The sequence below is a fragment of the Cebus imitator genome, unplaced genomic scaffold (assembly GCF_001604975.1).
Source record: "Cebus imitator isolate Cc_AM_T3 unplaced genomic scaffold, Cebus_imitator-1.0 Scaffold182, whole genome shotgun sequence".
NCBI classification, from domain to species: Eukaryota; Metazoa; Chordata; class Mammalia; order Primates; family Cebidae; genus Cebus; species Cebus imitator.
Genome location: NW_016107497.1, coordinates 2,328,372 through 2,344,919, shown reverse-complemented (window position 1 = coordinate 2,344,919; position 16,548 = coordinate 2,328,372). Strand labels below are relative to the sequence as shown.

At 37.2% G+C, this 16,548-nt stretch overlaps 1 protein-coding gene across 1 annotated transcript in view; it reads right to left on the bottom strand.

The window, feature by feature from the left end:
- Window positions 1-16,548, bottom strand: part of CNTN5 (contactin 5) — a 1,396,301-nt gene that overhangs the window by 571,015 nt on the left and 808,738 nt on the right. The gene's annotated exons all lie outside the window — the stretch shown is intronic.

The following is a 16,548-nucleotide window of genomic DNA, read 5'->3' as shown; positions in this document are numbered from 1 at the left end:
GGGGAGGGGAGGGGAGGGGAAGAGCAAGGAGAGAGAGAGAGAGGCTTACGTAGAAAAGAAGGAAAAACAGTCAAAAGCCCAAGCTTTATACTTTCTTTCTTAGGAATACTTGTAAATTAACTTTTAAAAGTTTACCGTAATATTACAATACTCATTCACATAGATTAGATATTTCCTTTTTATTAAGATGTAGTGAGGAAACCAATATTTCACTTAGATTCTACAAATATAGGTAAGAATTTCATTGACTAAAATTTATTATGTAGTAGAAAGTGTGTGTTTTGACTAGGATCTAAGTAATACTTCATGTTCTTGAAAAGTAGTCAAATTCACTATGAAACAAAAAAAATTGAATGAAATTCATTTTCTATGTTTTATTATCTAATTTATATAGCTTAGTACTACTAAGTGGGAATACGATGATGACATTTTTATTTATTTATTTATTTTTGAGACAGAGTCTTGCTCTGTCGCCAGGTGCCAGGTTGGACACTGCCTCGGCTCACTGCCAATCTCTGCCCCCCAGGTTCAAGCAATTCTCCTGCCTCAGCCTCCCAAGTAGCTGGGAATACATGCACACACCACACCACACCCAGCTAATTTTTGTATTTTTAGTAGAGAAAAGGTTTCACCATGTTGGCCAGGATGGTCTCTATCTCTTGACCTCACGATCCACCTGTCTCGGCCTCACAAAGTGCTGGGATTACGGGCGTGAGTCACCACACCCGGCCTGAAATTTTCATTTTTATTGATTGAGAAATTTCTATATTTTACCTTTAATTCCCAAGGTGTTTGGTTAGAAAGGTTGAACATTCAGCCTGAAATGGATTGAACTATCTTTTTTTATGTCCATAAGAAAGAGGAAGTTTAGTATACAGATCAAATTTTTAAAAATACCAATTACGACGAACTCTGAAAAGAAGTAAGGAATTAGAAATTTTTTCTGTGTCCAGTATCAATTAAGTCAGAGAATTTGCTGATCCTGGAAATACTTCTAAGACTCTGGTAGTTTGCAGCCAGGCAGAGAGGCTTATCCTTGTAATCCCATCACTTAGGGAGGCTGAGGTGCAAGAATAACTTGAACCAGGAGTTCAAAACATGCAAAGACAATGAAGTGAGACCCTGTCTACACAAAACGTACAAAAAATTAGCCACATGTGGTGGCACATGCCTGTACCTCCAGCTACTAGTGAAGCTGAGCTGGGAGGACCCTTGATCCTGGGAGGTTTAGGCTGTATTTAGCCATGATCATGCCACTGTACACCTGGGCAACATGGCAAGACCCTGTCTCAAAAAAAGAAAGATTATCTGGCATTTAAACTTAATCCCTACTAACTAAATTTTTGACAAAAAAACTGTATCATTGTCAGTAAGCTTTCTTATAATTAATCAAAATTATTTAGAATAATTATGCTTATAGAGATATTTTGGAATACAAAAAGCATTTTTCTGTGATTTGAAAAATAACACTTTAGGTGTTAAGCATCAAATTAAGTTTAATATTTTCTGTTCTGTGAAACTGTAAATATGATTTCTCTGAAACTCAAGAAAGTGTATTTTTAGATGTTTTCCACAGTTAAAATGAGCATGATATGTGTAGCCCAAACCCAGCAGGAGTTGTTAAGAGATTCATGTCCTTTAGTCTTTGCTATTCAACCACAAGTCTGACAAAGGTGGATCAATTTTAACTGAAAAGAGCTAACCTCTCCTGGGCAAACTATATGTGAACAGATTATGGGTGGACATAAAATCTCCTTTAAAACATGGAATTAAATGCAACTTTTGGCACCTAGAGGTGTAAGGTAATGAAAAGTGAATGAGTTAGCCTTTAAGGTAGTTTGTAGTTGTAGTTTCTGAATGTATTCATTTCTTGGTACAATCTATTGCTTCGTGTTTTAACTGCCTACCCTGTGTATTTATTAAAAAAACAAACAAACAAACAAAAAACTATCCCAGGCTAGCGTTAAAAATTACAATGAAGTATGAGAATGTGGTTTATAGTTCTTAAAGTCAGATAAGGATAATCAAGGAAAAACTAGAAGGGTAGAAAGGCCATAATGAGGTCTAAAAAGCGCAGGAACACCATTATAGCTACAAATCTCATATTTATTTTAACAAAATACTAAGTGGTACAGGAATTGGCTTGTGCCACTCCATATACGTACGAGTCAAATGCTAATTTGGCTATGTGCACCACACCAGGTCATCCTTTGTTATGTAATTAGTTTTATTTCTTGCAGTAGAGATTCCCTTTTCATCAATTAATTCAAATCCAAAGCTGTTACTAGAAATTTGGCATTTCATTCATTCATGCAATCATTCAACAAACAGGTACTAAGAACTTAGTAGTTGCCAAATGCTAGGGAAATAAAAGTGAATAATGCTGTCCCAGCTTTCAAGGAGCTGTGAGATCTAGCGGGGGTGGGGGGGAAGCAGTATTTATGCAATGTTAATATCATGTGATATAAAAGTAAATTCAAGGATCTATAGGCTCCCTGCATGGGTAGAGAAAACTCTCATTCAGCTTTAAGCCATAAGAAAATGTTTTCCAGAGGAAATTAAATCTAAACAAATTCCTGAAAGTTCATTAGTGATCAGCTCAGTAAAGTCTTCAGCAAGGAAAGAAAGAAACTCTAGACAGGGAAGAAAAAATATAAAAACCTAGAAAGTCAAGGCAGCATGGCCTGTTTGGTGGACTAAAATAGGAGCACAGAGTATGACGAAGAGAGGTGGGAGGATATGAAAGGCAGAATAAGCAAAAAAGGTGTTTATGGTGAAATGTCTAGTATGTCAAGTTAAACTTGTATAACTTTAAAAGCAGAGCAACGTATGTTTTAGAGACATCACCCTGGCTGCAGTGCCATATTTGAACAAGACCAAATAAAGACAACTTAAGAGTCTACAACTGTAATACAGGCAAACACTGGTCAGAAATAGGGAAATGATAATATGAATGAGAATAGTAAATAAGGTTATTGATTTATTTGATTGGAGGCATGAAAAGAAAAGTGAAAAACCAGACAAGCTTGCCTGTGCTAGAAGACAGATAAGAATGCAGGGGGTGACAATCCAAGATGGCCAAACAGGAACAGCTCTGGAGTGCAGCTCAAAGTGAGAACACAGAGGGTGAGTGGTCACTGCACTTCCAAAGGAATTTTTACTGCCCAAAGATGAGGAGATCCCCAGGCGGAAAAGTGCCATGAGTTTCCAGCATGGCTGTTTCAGCTGGCACAGCGGGTATCTGCACAAAAACTCACACAAATCTGGGCGCTGTTTCAACTGGTGCTTGGAACACCTGGGAGACAGATTCTCCCATTCAACTCAAAAAAGGGGGCTGAAACAGAGAGCTAGGTGATCTGGCTTGGTAGGTCCCACCACCACAAAGACCAGCAATCTAAAATGCTCTGGATTGAGTTTCACAGCAAGCACAGCTGGAGCCAGGATGGCCCAGCTCTGTCAGGGGAAGGGCATCCACCATTACCAAGGCAGTCCACCATTACTGAGGTGGTCCACAATTACCGAAGCAGTCTGCCATCACTGAGGCAGTCCGCCATTCCAGAGGCAATCCACCACTACCAAGCCAGTCCACCATTACAGAGAAAGTCCGCCATTACTGAGGCAGACTGCCATTACTGAGGCAGTTCTAACTATATCTCTATAAACAAAACTGGAAGGAAGTTGACACAGCAGCTGGGCTGAGCCCACGGCAGCTCAGCAATGCCTCTGCTGGAAGACTGTGACTAAGCTAACTACTCGCTGGTCAGGGCATCTCTGAAGAAGGGCAGCAGTACCTCAGGAACTTATAAACAAAGCCCTACCTTCCCAGGACAGAGCATCTGGGAAAAAAAAAAGGCAGTTATGAGTTCCTCTGCAGCAGACATAAATGTACCTGCCCAGCAGCTCTGAAAGGAACAAAGGCACTTACAGCTCAGCACGTGAGCTCCTACAAAGGACAGACTGTCTCCTCAAGCAGCTCCTTAACCCCGTATATCCAAAAGACACATCAATAAGGTGTCTCACTAAGGAGAGCTCTCATTAAGGAGAGCTCAGGCTGACATCTGGCAGGTATCCTTCAGGGACAAAGATAACAGAAGAAGAAACTGGCAGCAACCCCTACTGTTCTGCAGCCACTGCAGGTGATCCCCAGGCAAGCAGGGTCTGGAGTAGACCTCCAGCAGTTCCACAGCAAAAGGGCCTGACTGTTAGAAGGAAAACTAAAGAACATAAAGAAATAACTTTATCATCAACAAAAAAGATGTCCACCCAGAGACCCCATCCAAAAATCACCAGCTACAAAGACCACAGGTAGATAAATCCACTAAGATGGGGAAAAACAGTGCAAACGGAAGAAAACACCAAAAACCAGAAAGTCTCTCTTCCTCTAAGGGATCACAGCTCCTCAACAGCAAGGGAACAAGGCTGGACAGAGAATGAGTCTGATAAATTGACACAAACAGTCTTCAGAAAGTGGGTAATAACAAACTTCCCTGAGCTAAAAGAACATGTTCTAACCCAATGCAAAGAAACTAGGAACTTTAAAATGGGTTTGACAAAATGCTAACGAGAATAAACAGCTTAGAGAAGAATATAAATGAATTGATGGAGCTGAAAACACAACACAAGAACTTCATGAAGCACATACAAGTTTGAATAGCTGAATCAACCAAGCAGAAAAAAGGATGTCAGAGACTGAAGATCAACTCAATGAAATAAAACAAGAAGGCAAGGTCAGAAAAAAAGAGTGAAAAGAAATAAACAAAGCCTCCAAGATATATGGGATTATGTGAAAAGACATAATCTACATTTGATAGGTGTACCTGAATTAGATGGAGAGAATGAATCCAAGCTGGAAAACACTCTTCAGGATATTATCCAGGAGAACCTCCCCAACCTAGCAAGGCAGGCTAACACTCATTTCCTGGAAATACAGAGGACACCACAAAGATATTCCTCAAGAAGAGCAACCCCTAGGCACATAATCCTCAGATTCACCAGTGTTGAAATGAAGGAAAAAATGCTAAGGGCAGCCAGAGAGAAAGATTGGGTTAACCATAAAGGGAAGCCCATCAGACTCACAGCAGATCTCTCAGCAGAAACTCTACAAGCCAGAAGAGAGCGGGGGCCAATATTCAACAACCTTAAAGAAAATAACCTTCAACTTAGAATTTCATATCCAGCCAAACTAAGCTTCATAAGTGAAGAAGAAACAATTGCTAAGAGATTTCATCACCACTAGGCTTGCCTTACATGAGCTCCTGAAAGCAGCACTAAACATAGAAAGGAACAACTAGTACCAGACACTCCAAAAATGTACCAAATAGTAAAGAGCATGGATACAATGAAGAAACTGCATCAACTAATAGACAAAACAACCAGTTAGCAGCAAAATGTCAGGATCACATGCACACATAACAATATTAACCTTAAACGTAAATGGGCTAAACACCCCAATCAAAAGACACAGGCTGGAAAATTGGATAAAAAGCCAAAACCCATCATTGTGCTGTATCCAGGAAACACATCTCACATGAAAGGACACAGACAAACTCAAAATAAAGGGATGGAGGAAGATTTACCAAGCAAATGGAGAGCAATAAAAAGCAGGGGTTGAAATCCTAGACTATGATAAAATAGACTTTAAACCAACAAAGATCAAAATAGACAAAGAAGGGCATTACATAATGGTAAAATAATCAATGCTACAAGAAGAACTAACGATCCTAAATATATATGCACCCAATGTAGAAGCACCCAGATACATAAAGCAAGGTTTTAACCACCTACAAAGAGACTTAGACTCCCACACATTAACAGTGGGAAACTGTAGCAACCCACTGTCAATATTAGATCAACAAGACAGAAAATTAACAAGGTTATCCACGACTTGAACTCAGACCTGGGCTAAGCAAACCTAAGAGACATTTACAGAACTCTCCACCCCAAATCCACAGAATATATATTTTTCTTAGCACCACATTACACCTACTGTAAAATTGACCAAATAATTGGAAGTAAATCACTCCTCGGCAAATACAAAAGAATGGAAATCATAAGAAACAGTCTCTCAGACCACAGTGCAATCAATTTAGGACTCAGGAGTAAGAAACTAACTCAGAATGGCACAACTGCATGGAAACTGAACAACTGGCCCTTGAATGTTGACTGGCTAAACAATGAAATGAAGGCAGAAATAAAGATGTTTTTCAAAACCAATGAGAACAAAGACACAATGTACCAGAATCTCTGGGATACATTTAAAGCAGTGTCTAGAGAAAAATTCATAGCAATAAATGCCCACATGAGAAGCAAGGAAAGATCTAAAATCGACACCCTATCATCAAAATTGAAAGAGCTAGAGGAGCAAGATCAAAAAAACTCAAAAGCTAGCAGAAGACAAGAAATAACTAAGATCAGAGCAGAACTGAAGGAAAGAGAGAGACAAAAAACCCTTCAAAAAATTAATAAATCCAGGAGCTGATTTTTTGAAAATATTAACAAAATAGACCGCAAGCCAGATTAATAAAAAAGAGAGAAGAATCAAATAGATGCAATAAGAAATGATAAAGGGATATTATCACCAATTCCACAGAAATACACAAACTACCATCAGAGATTACTACAAACAATTCTATGCTCATAAACCAGTAAACCTGGAAGAAATGGATAGATTCCTGGACACCTGCACCCTCCCAAGTCTAAACCAGGAAGAAGTGAAAAGCCTGAATAGACCAATAACAAGGGCTGAAACTGAGGCAGCAATTAGTAGCCTACTAACCAAAAAAAGTCCAACTCCAACTGGGTTCTCAGCTGAATTCTACCAGACATATAAAGAGGAGCTTGTACCACTCCTTCTGAAGGTATTCCAAACAATAAAAAAAGAGGGAATCTTTCCCAAATCATTTTATGAGACCAATATCATCCTGATACCAAAACCCAGCAGAAACCCAGCAAGAAAAGAAAACTTCAGGCCAATATCCATTATGAAAATAGATGCAAAAATCTTCAATAGAATACTGGCAAACTGATTGCAACATCACATCAAAAAGCTTATCCATCATGATCAATTAGGCTTCATCCTCGGGATGCAAGGCTGGTTAAACATACACAAATCTATAAACCTAATTCACCACATGAACAGAACCAAAGACAAAAACCACATGATTATCTCAATAGATGCAGGGAATGCGTTTGACAAAATTTAACAGCCCTTTATGCTAAAATCTCTCCATAAACTAGGTATTGACGGAATGTATCTCAAAATAATAAAAGCTATTTATGTTCTCACTCATAGGCAGGTGTTGAACAAAGAGAACACATGGACACAGGGAGGGGGACATCACACACTGGGGTCTGGTGGGGAGGAGTAGGGGAGCAACAGTGGAGGATAGGGAGTTGGAGAGGGATAACATGGGGAGAAATGCCAGATACACACGATGGAGATGGAGGCAGCAAACCACATTGCCATGTATGTACCTATGCAACAATCCTGCATGTTCTTCACAGGTTCCCAAGAACTTAAAGTGCAATAAAATATATGTTATAAAGATAAATAAATAAAAATAAAAACAATGAAAAACATGGCCACCTTCTCAGAGGGAGAGGAATAGGGAAAAAAGAAGAGAGATAGCCAGAGAATCTGTTAACACAGGATTCATAGTGACAGAAACCCAATGTGCAACCTGGCGTTATCTGCAAATTGAATAAATAATGTCTTACATGTAGTGTATATGTAAAACTGATATGTGAATATCACTTTTAAACATGCAGACTTGGTTCTAATTCATAACAAACAAATTCACTTGAAATTATTACCAAACTCATAATAGTTTTTCTGTCTCTAGGTATTTTTTTCATTCAAGATAAATATAGCCATTATCATGCAGAGGTCAATGAAATGTTTGTATTAAGGGGTCTTTAAATGGATGAAGTTGGTACTATCCCACTTGAGAATTTGATTAAAATAAACATTTTAGGAAAAATAAAAAAAGAATGCAGGAAAAGGCACTAGATGGAGAGTCTATGGTGCCTCCAGGTCATTCACATTGATGTTAAGGTTCTGCAAATGTAAGGGAGATGCAGGTTCGTGAGAGAGATTATCAAATGGTAACCAAATAGATAGCTATTGAAACTGAGAATAGATAAGCTTGCTAAGGAAGTATGTGAAGTAAGAATTAGGGTGTTGAAAATGAAATTTTGACCAACATCGGCATTTTTTTTTAAAAAAAGCAAAGCTACTCAAACCTGGAAAGGGAAGGAAACAAGTAGAAAAGTGGAATGTCACAAAGTGAAAAGAAGCAAAAGTCTTTTAATATAGACAAGGGAGCAGTCCATAGTTTTGAAGGTAAGCATTCTCTGGCTGTAGTCTATTGATTACTTGAATTCAAACTGGGGGTTAGAGAGATTAGTCTGTGAATATAATTGAGGGTGAGGGGCAGTGTGGTTGAAGGCTCACTGGAGAAAGTGAATAAAGTTATGGACCATAGACTCTAACCTGGAGAGGGAGGGAACTGAGGAAACAGGAGCAAGATGGGGAAACTGACAGAGTATTAAGATCAGTTAATTTTAAGTCTTGGAGGAGTTGGGATCCTAGACAAAAAGAGATGGAATAATAAGATAGAATAGACGGAAATGCCAATACTTGAATTTCAACAGAGGAAAAGGATTCAGTTATGTTTCATCCCCAACAGAGTCCTGCTCTTGTTAAGTGGACTAGGTGTGGGGGAGCTGGTCCTGTAGAGGGTGGGCACACAGCAGTGTCATAGCTTCCTGCCTGCTCCATACAGGGCGCTGCACACAGAGTTCAGTAAAAGCAAGCTCAGACATAAGGGATGAAGAGACTCTCCAAGCTCTGGACATGGTCTGGAACCCTTGCATTACCATTTCCATTCTATTTGCCATATAAGCCCAGGCCTTAGGTAGTGGCTTTCATCAGTCTCACAGTCTGAGTGCAACTGACTTACAGTTTTGTGGGGTCTCTCCCTCACTCAGAGAAATTTTTAACTCTCCAACTTGATGCCCTCTTAGTGCCCAGCCCTTTCCTCTGACATTTCCTCAGTTTCCCCACTCCTCAGTCTTAGTTCTGAGGATTCTCAGCTCTGAAAAATAGACGTATTAGCAAAAATAAGTGGGAAAAATGTTTCATTGATAGGACTTTGTCTAATGCTCAACTTTGTGAGACTAAATTGATTTAACAAATGCAGAGATCTGTTGAGTGTGGAAAATAGCTGCATCCCCTTTCTACATTAACATTTAAGTGTTTGTGCTTCCATACATCTTATATTATTAGTTGATATGGTTAGGCTTTGTGTCCCCACCCAAATCCCATCTTGATTTATAATCTCTATAATCCTCATAATCCCCAGGTGTCAAGGCAGAAACCAGGTGGAGGTAAATGAATCACAAGGGCAATTACCCCCAGGCTATTATTGTGACAGTGAGTGAGTTCTCATGACAGCTGATGGTTTTGTGTTTGTCAAGACCCTCCTTCAGCTGTTCTCTCTCCTGCCACCCTGTCAAGAAGGTGCCTGCCTCTTCTTTGCCTTCCATCATGATGATGTTTCCTGAGGGCCAATTCGGAGCTGTGCGTCAATTAAACCTCTTTCCTGTATAATTACTCAGTCTAGAGAAGTTTTATATAGAAGTATAGGAAAGCACTAATACGCAATTTCATCTCTTTCTGTTTGGCATCTCAACTACTTCAAGGCCTACAATCTACTAATCTTAATACTCTTTTACTCTTTTGTACCCTGCTCTCATTTCCTCAGCTCCTTCCCTCTCCAAGTTAGAGTTCACAAAAAAACCTTACTCAATTCCTTCAATGCACCTTCAACCACACTGCTCCTCATACTCAACTGTTTTTTCCCAGGCTAATTATCTCCACAGCTAATTTAAGTTCAACTATGGACATACCTGTAGCCAGAGAATACAAAATGATGCTGATAAGAACTCAATGTGTGATAACTGACTTCAAGTGGGGCCTTCTGAGTTTCCAGGAAATACTACTTCATTTTCCTGGAAATACTCCGCTCCCATCATACATGATAAATAACTAACACCTTACTCTCTCTCCTCAAACCCATACCTTTTTGGCATTCCTAATGATGGTTATTCCTATTTTGTTAAGAAAACAGAGGCAAGCAGAAGAGACCGCCCCTCATATGCTCCTACCATCTGCATGTGCATGCATACACTCTGCCTTGTTTCACTAATACGAGCTGGGTCACATGAATGATGTCTGTATATCTATTAAAGGCCAATCCCTGTATTTGTGTATATTGAATTCCATTTCATCTTGACTGATCAGGTATATGCCTTCAGATGATTCCTTCTGTCTCTCTTTCAGCATCAATTTTTTATATGCTTGTTAGATTATTCCCATAACTACATAAAAATTTCTCTTTTAAATAAAATTATCATGACCTTATCATTCCTTTCCCCTATTTTTTATTACAGCAAGACTCCAGAAAAGTGCCATATATGGTCAATGTATTCAATTCTTCTGCTCTCTTTTTCCTTTGAACTTTTACAAGATCTCTTGCTTATACCACTCCACAATAATGTTTCTCTTTAAAGGGAACAACTACCAGGATATTGGTAGGTTTAAGGACCAATTCTCACTACACTAAACCTATTAGGAGTGTATGACACAGTTCTTTCTTTTTCCTTTGAATATTGTCTTTATGTTATTCCAAGATATCACCACCACATGTTTATTCCTATTTCAGTGGAAACATTTTATCTCCTTTGCTAGCTCTTCTTTTTCTCTTCAGTGTTGGCGTACCTTAGGAAACGTCTTTTCTCCATCTAAAGTAACCTTTAAATCATCTCACTGATAAACATCAGTTCCCTCCCAGAGGAATTTCATCTTTACTCTCAGTTATATGGACTCACTTCTGTCTTTGATATTCCAATATTTTTCTATGCTCTTTCAAACTCCACTTTTAGTAAAACAAAATAAACCAAACAAAAACTTCTCTACTATCTTTTTGTGGTTCTGCTTCAGCTCCTAACAATTTCCACACTTCAGCCATGGAAAGGTGTCTTCTAAGATAGACCATTTGGTAAATCATATTCAGGATTCAGAAACTGTTTTTATGCATCACCCCAAGGGCTGTCACTTAAAGAAATAGCAGAGTAGGTTAGATCTAAATTCTGGGCTCAGAATTTCAGAGGCCCAGTGAAACAGAAATGCTCAGTGATGCTCTGATCGGGTCTGGACCAGACTCCTTGTATGCATAACCCCTTGCATTCTTTAAGCAACCTCAAACATTCTTTTTTCCCTAATTAAATGTTTTCTCATTCAGTCTTTATTGTTTTTTTTTCAATAACTCTTTAATGAATACCTATGATGTGTTAGGAACAGGTGATATGGTCACAAATAAACCACAAATGATACTTGACTTATAGAATTTAGAATCTGGGATTATTACCAGAACAGGATTACTAATTTGGTAAAATATTAGAAGAACATTAAGCAAACAAAATTATCCTAAAAATTTATAAAACAAAGAACTAAAATACACGTAATAAACATAAAGTAGAATAAAAAAGCAGAGTGCCTTTGAACGAAACTTGCCAACATCTTGTTTTCTGACAGTACCACCATCATGGCTCAGTTCCTGGAAATAAAAGCTCCACTCTTAGCTATGACACATATATCCTCCTCCTACACCCTTGGCCACTTATTCTACTAAATGAAATTTTTGTGTGAGATTAGCTCTGTCAGTAAATCTGTTTGCAATAGAGGCTCCAAAGTCAGATGGCATCAATTCAAATATGGATTCTACATCATAATAGCTCTATGCCTTTGAGCAAGATAGTAATAACTCTGTGATTCAGCTTCCTTGACTTTAGAATGTGGAGAACAATAGGAATTTCCCCACAGGCTGTTGTAAAGATCAAATAATGTAATGTATAGAAAACAGTTAAAACTATGACTGTCTGATAGTAAGGACTCTACACCTAATTTTTGTATTATTTTGTATTATCTATAGTTTAGCTATTATCCTGTACCACTCTCATGCGTGTAACTGAAGACTGAGTTTACCCTTTCCAGATTTGATTGGGTCACAAAATGAGAATATGAATATCAAACTGTCATATTCACTTCACCCTGAAGAACTGAAAAAGTGAAGAGCAGAAAGGAAATGATTACATTTTTATTTTCCTAACATGTATATTCCCATAAATTTTAAAGGAAAAGTTTTAGATATAAATAGACTCTACAGAGCTACAGAAAACTCCCTAGTATCACAAATTCTTGTGATACTATTGGCTAAAGCAATACTTACCCATTTTTTTCTCCATATTCCTGTTTAGGGTTTGGAAGGAAGGGTGACTCAGTTTCTTTTCAGAGAAAAATTTTCATCAATTGCTCAATCTTTTAATAAATAACTATGCTGAAGATGTCAGCAGAATCTAGTTACATGTTAATCATTTCTTATTTTCTCACTTTTTATAGGTTAGACCTTAGGGAGCATGCACTGAAGTTATTTCTAAAGTGGCCCAGAGATTTTGTTATAAAACTCAATTAACCTGGTGCTCTCATACCATGAAATTCCAGCTGGAGGGTGGGTAGGAGTAAATATTAATACCTTCATTAAATATTTCCTAATGACCCTGGGACAACCAAACTTGTATTATTTAATAAAATTGTACCCTATTAAGCCAGAATGACACTGCCACCACTTGCAGTCCTTGGAAATAATAGCATTCTTTTCCATTACCTAAAAGGTCATTTTAGAGATAATAACATTTCCATTGAATGTAAATAATATTAATAAAATAATGGATTAGAATAAGTAGAACTAGAATTATTTATGGCAATAGTTATGAAGAATACCAAATGTCCATATGATAAAAAATTTATTTTAAAATATTTAATCACTTGCTATCATTGGAGTATTTCTGAATTTTTCTGATACCAATAAAACTTCAGAATTCTATTTCTGTCCCTTTATGAGAGATATGTTTGCAAGAAGCTTTACTGCTCCTAACATATTGATTGATAAAACTGTATTATCACTATTGGACTCTGTATTTGAATCTTTTCTATCGACTTCCAACATTAATGCTGTTAAGTTTTACAAGTACAGAAGGGTAAGCAACACCCAAAAGTCATGAAATGACAGATATTTGTATGGATCATGTATGCCCTAATTTTGAAGTTCAATTTCAAATGTCTATTTAAGCTCTTGTATAAAAATATAAATAAATTACAGTACCAAATGATGTGTGATGCTCTCAAGAATATTAATATTCATTGACTGGTAAGTCAGGCAGCAAAGAGTAGCACCATATTTTGATGACACAATACACAGAAAAAACAGAAGACATGCAATATCCAAGCCTGCAGTGTGACTCAACTTGACATCAAAGTCAGCATAAAGAAATTTGATATCTGACCTTTTTCAGAGTAATTGCTAAGGCTGTCCTCTCTTCGATGAGAATTAATGTTAACTGTGCAACTTTAGCCTGCTACTGTTTTATGAAGCTTGCAAGGATGGATGAAACACCTCAGTGAAGCCAGTCATGTGGAGCATATTTAGAAATGCTTAATAATTTATAAATAATGTGCATCATTTCAATTTGGTTGTCTGCATCTTTGGCATATGAGAGTTCGAAATAGCCCGAATCAGATGTACAATATGTCTCAACTCAGCACTTTCTCCAAGAAATGTATTGCATGTAAACTTTACAGTGTTATAGCTGTAAGAGCAAAAAGCATATGCAGAGCATTTCTGAGGTTCCTTGCACAAGACTGAAAAAAGAGACATATTTACAAGGGAAAAGAAGCATAATTTTAAATTATTTCTACAGCTCTTTTTCAGGTATGTTGTAAACATCTGAAGTCATAATTATGTAAGATTTGGATAAACTTATCTCCTTTTCTAAATAGTAAATGTTGAGTTGTATTCACAGAGAATGAACATTATTACATATTAAACTGGGTATTATAGATTTTTATTGTCAAAAAGGAACTTCTAACAGTTTTCTTGTTTTGTGTATTTTTTCATGGTTGTTAAATTTTTTTGAAAATCTAAAGTATTATGATGATATCTCTTTAAATTACCAAGAGCATAATGTATGATGACATTAAGTTAGCATTTCCTGCACAATATGAACATAAATCACTGAGGAAATTAGCAAGGGCAGGAGCTAGTTGAGAAATATAACCAAATTAATTTAGTTATTAAAGAATTCCCTCTTGTTTTGGATAATGAAAGATTTCAGTAAAGTTTTTAACAGTAATGATTATATTAGCTTTTACTTTCCTATTCTCTGTGTGTTTAAGATAGATCAGTTGGTATTTGATAAAACATCAAACAAAAGCTAACATTGCTTAGCAATTAAAAATTAAACAAAATGTATTTCCTCCCAATTTTAGAAAGTATTCTGTGAGCTAGTTGTGCTTTTATTACATGCAGTTATATTAAAAATAAACATGTTTGTTTCATTATGTTTAGTATTTCCTATGGTGCAGTGTAGAATACAGAATCTATAAAAGGTGGGTTTATTCAGCCAATTCTGGATTTAGAAATAGAATTCAAGATGGCTAATTATATAAGAGAGCCCTAGATGGCCAAAAATAATTATGACATTTTTGGACACAGACACAAATAATGCAATATAGGATTTAAAATTGATTTAATGGACGTAAATTCATTATTATGTATCCTACATTAAAAGATAATCATGGAAATACAAAAAGTATTTAAAAAGTTCTTATAATCTAAGAGATGAAAAATATAAACTTCAAGGAAATCACTTTATAATCATGGAATTTGAACAGAACTTAGCATCAGGGCCACTCAGATCAATCTAGAGCCACAGTTGGTCTTAGCAAAAAGGCTTAGTTGTTTTCAAATTGAGGCTATATGGCAATTTGTTCTTACATTTGATAGAAGCATATAGCATTAAGAGGGTCTGACACCATTCTCCCTCATCGAGGAAATAAAGCTTTTCCTCAGGCCTGGTGGAATCCTCACTCCACATGGGTGTATCTTGGGCAGATAATATCTGTATAAGGAAGATGGTAGGGACAGAGGAAGTTGGGTCTTCCTGCTTGCGTGGGTACACTGGCTCCTGTTTGTGTAGCTGCTCTGAGCAAATAAACTTCTTTATATTTTCCCATTAAAGAAAACTGTACGCTTATCATCTTTAGCTGTCTGTCACTATCTTTCCAGTGATCACAGTCTCATTGTGATGCTCAACTCACAAGGCACAATCTTAAAATGGAGAGAGGAATAGGTGCATAATAGGATTACTGTTCAAGCTAACTCATGTGGGAGCATCTAGTAAGAAGCAGCTGATATCAAGAAGTGCTTGGCAGTAGAGGTGAAATGTGAATTAAGCTTTGGTCATTTCTCACAAATGAGAATGTGGATATTGGAAATATGTTTATGGTTTTTATTTTGCTACTTAGCACATGAAAGAGTTTGCTAGGAATCCCTGCAAGGTGAGTTAGTTATTGAGGTCCCCAAATGATTTCATTCTATGGCAATTTTTCTTCAAAGGCAGTCTGACAGCTTTGACCCTAGGAATTACAGGTTAGTGAGGCACATACCAGAGTAAATGGGAAACTGTGCAACTAACAGCAATTTCTTCGAAGTAAAGATATCAAAAGAAAATTTCCCAATGACATTTTTAGCTAAGTTAGGTGAGTTTTCATTTAACAGATGAAATACCTGTAAAAATCAATTTAAATTCACTCATCTGCTGTGGTTGTGATTTTCTAAACTGACAGCACATTTAGTCCAGTTACTTAAACAAAGATATCAAGTGGGCTAAAATATTACAGCCTGATTTAATATGTCACTGTCACCATCAGTGCCCACACACTTGCTTCACTGTAACACTTAAAAATATTTAATAAAACCCTAATGTCAGAAAGCAACTCCCAGCTGTGGAACTGCAGTTTCTCGGCTCCGTTATCTATAGATCACAAACTCTGCTACTTTTCAAGTCAAAAGTCTTACAAATGAATTCAATTCAAAGCAATATAATACCTTTCTAAATCTGTATGAAAATCAGCTACCATTTATTTCTTTTGGTGTTGCCTCCAGGGTAACAGAAGGTCCCTACTCTTAATTCTTCCCCTTAGGGAATAAGTTAAAAGGTTCGGATCCAAAACAGTAGTAACTGAAGAGTCCCCTGAATTCTAGATTTAAACGTTCTCATTATGAATAAATATGTGCTCACTACAGAACAAAGTCATCTCTAATGTTGATATGCAGAAATAGTGTATTCGGCAAAAACAAACTCCGATTTATCCTCATTTGATTTATAGAAAGTTATGCCAACAGAGACGAGGGCAGACTTTTTCTTTTGTTTGAAGAAAACTGGAATCTGTTTATACAGGCCATTTTCTAATTTTTATTTAATATTATATTGCAGCTGGGCATGGTGGCGCATGCCTGTAATCCCAGCTTTTTGGGAAGCTGAGGTAAGAGAAGTGCTTGAACCCGGGAGGTGGAGGTTGCAATGAACCAAGATCAGGTCACTGCACTCCAGCCTGGGCAACAGAGTGAGACTCTATCTTAAAAAAAA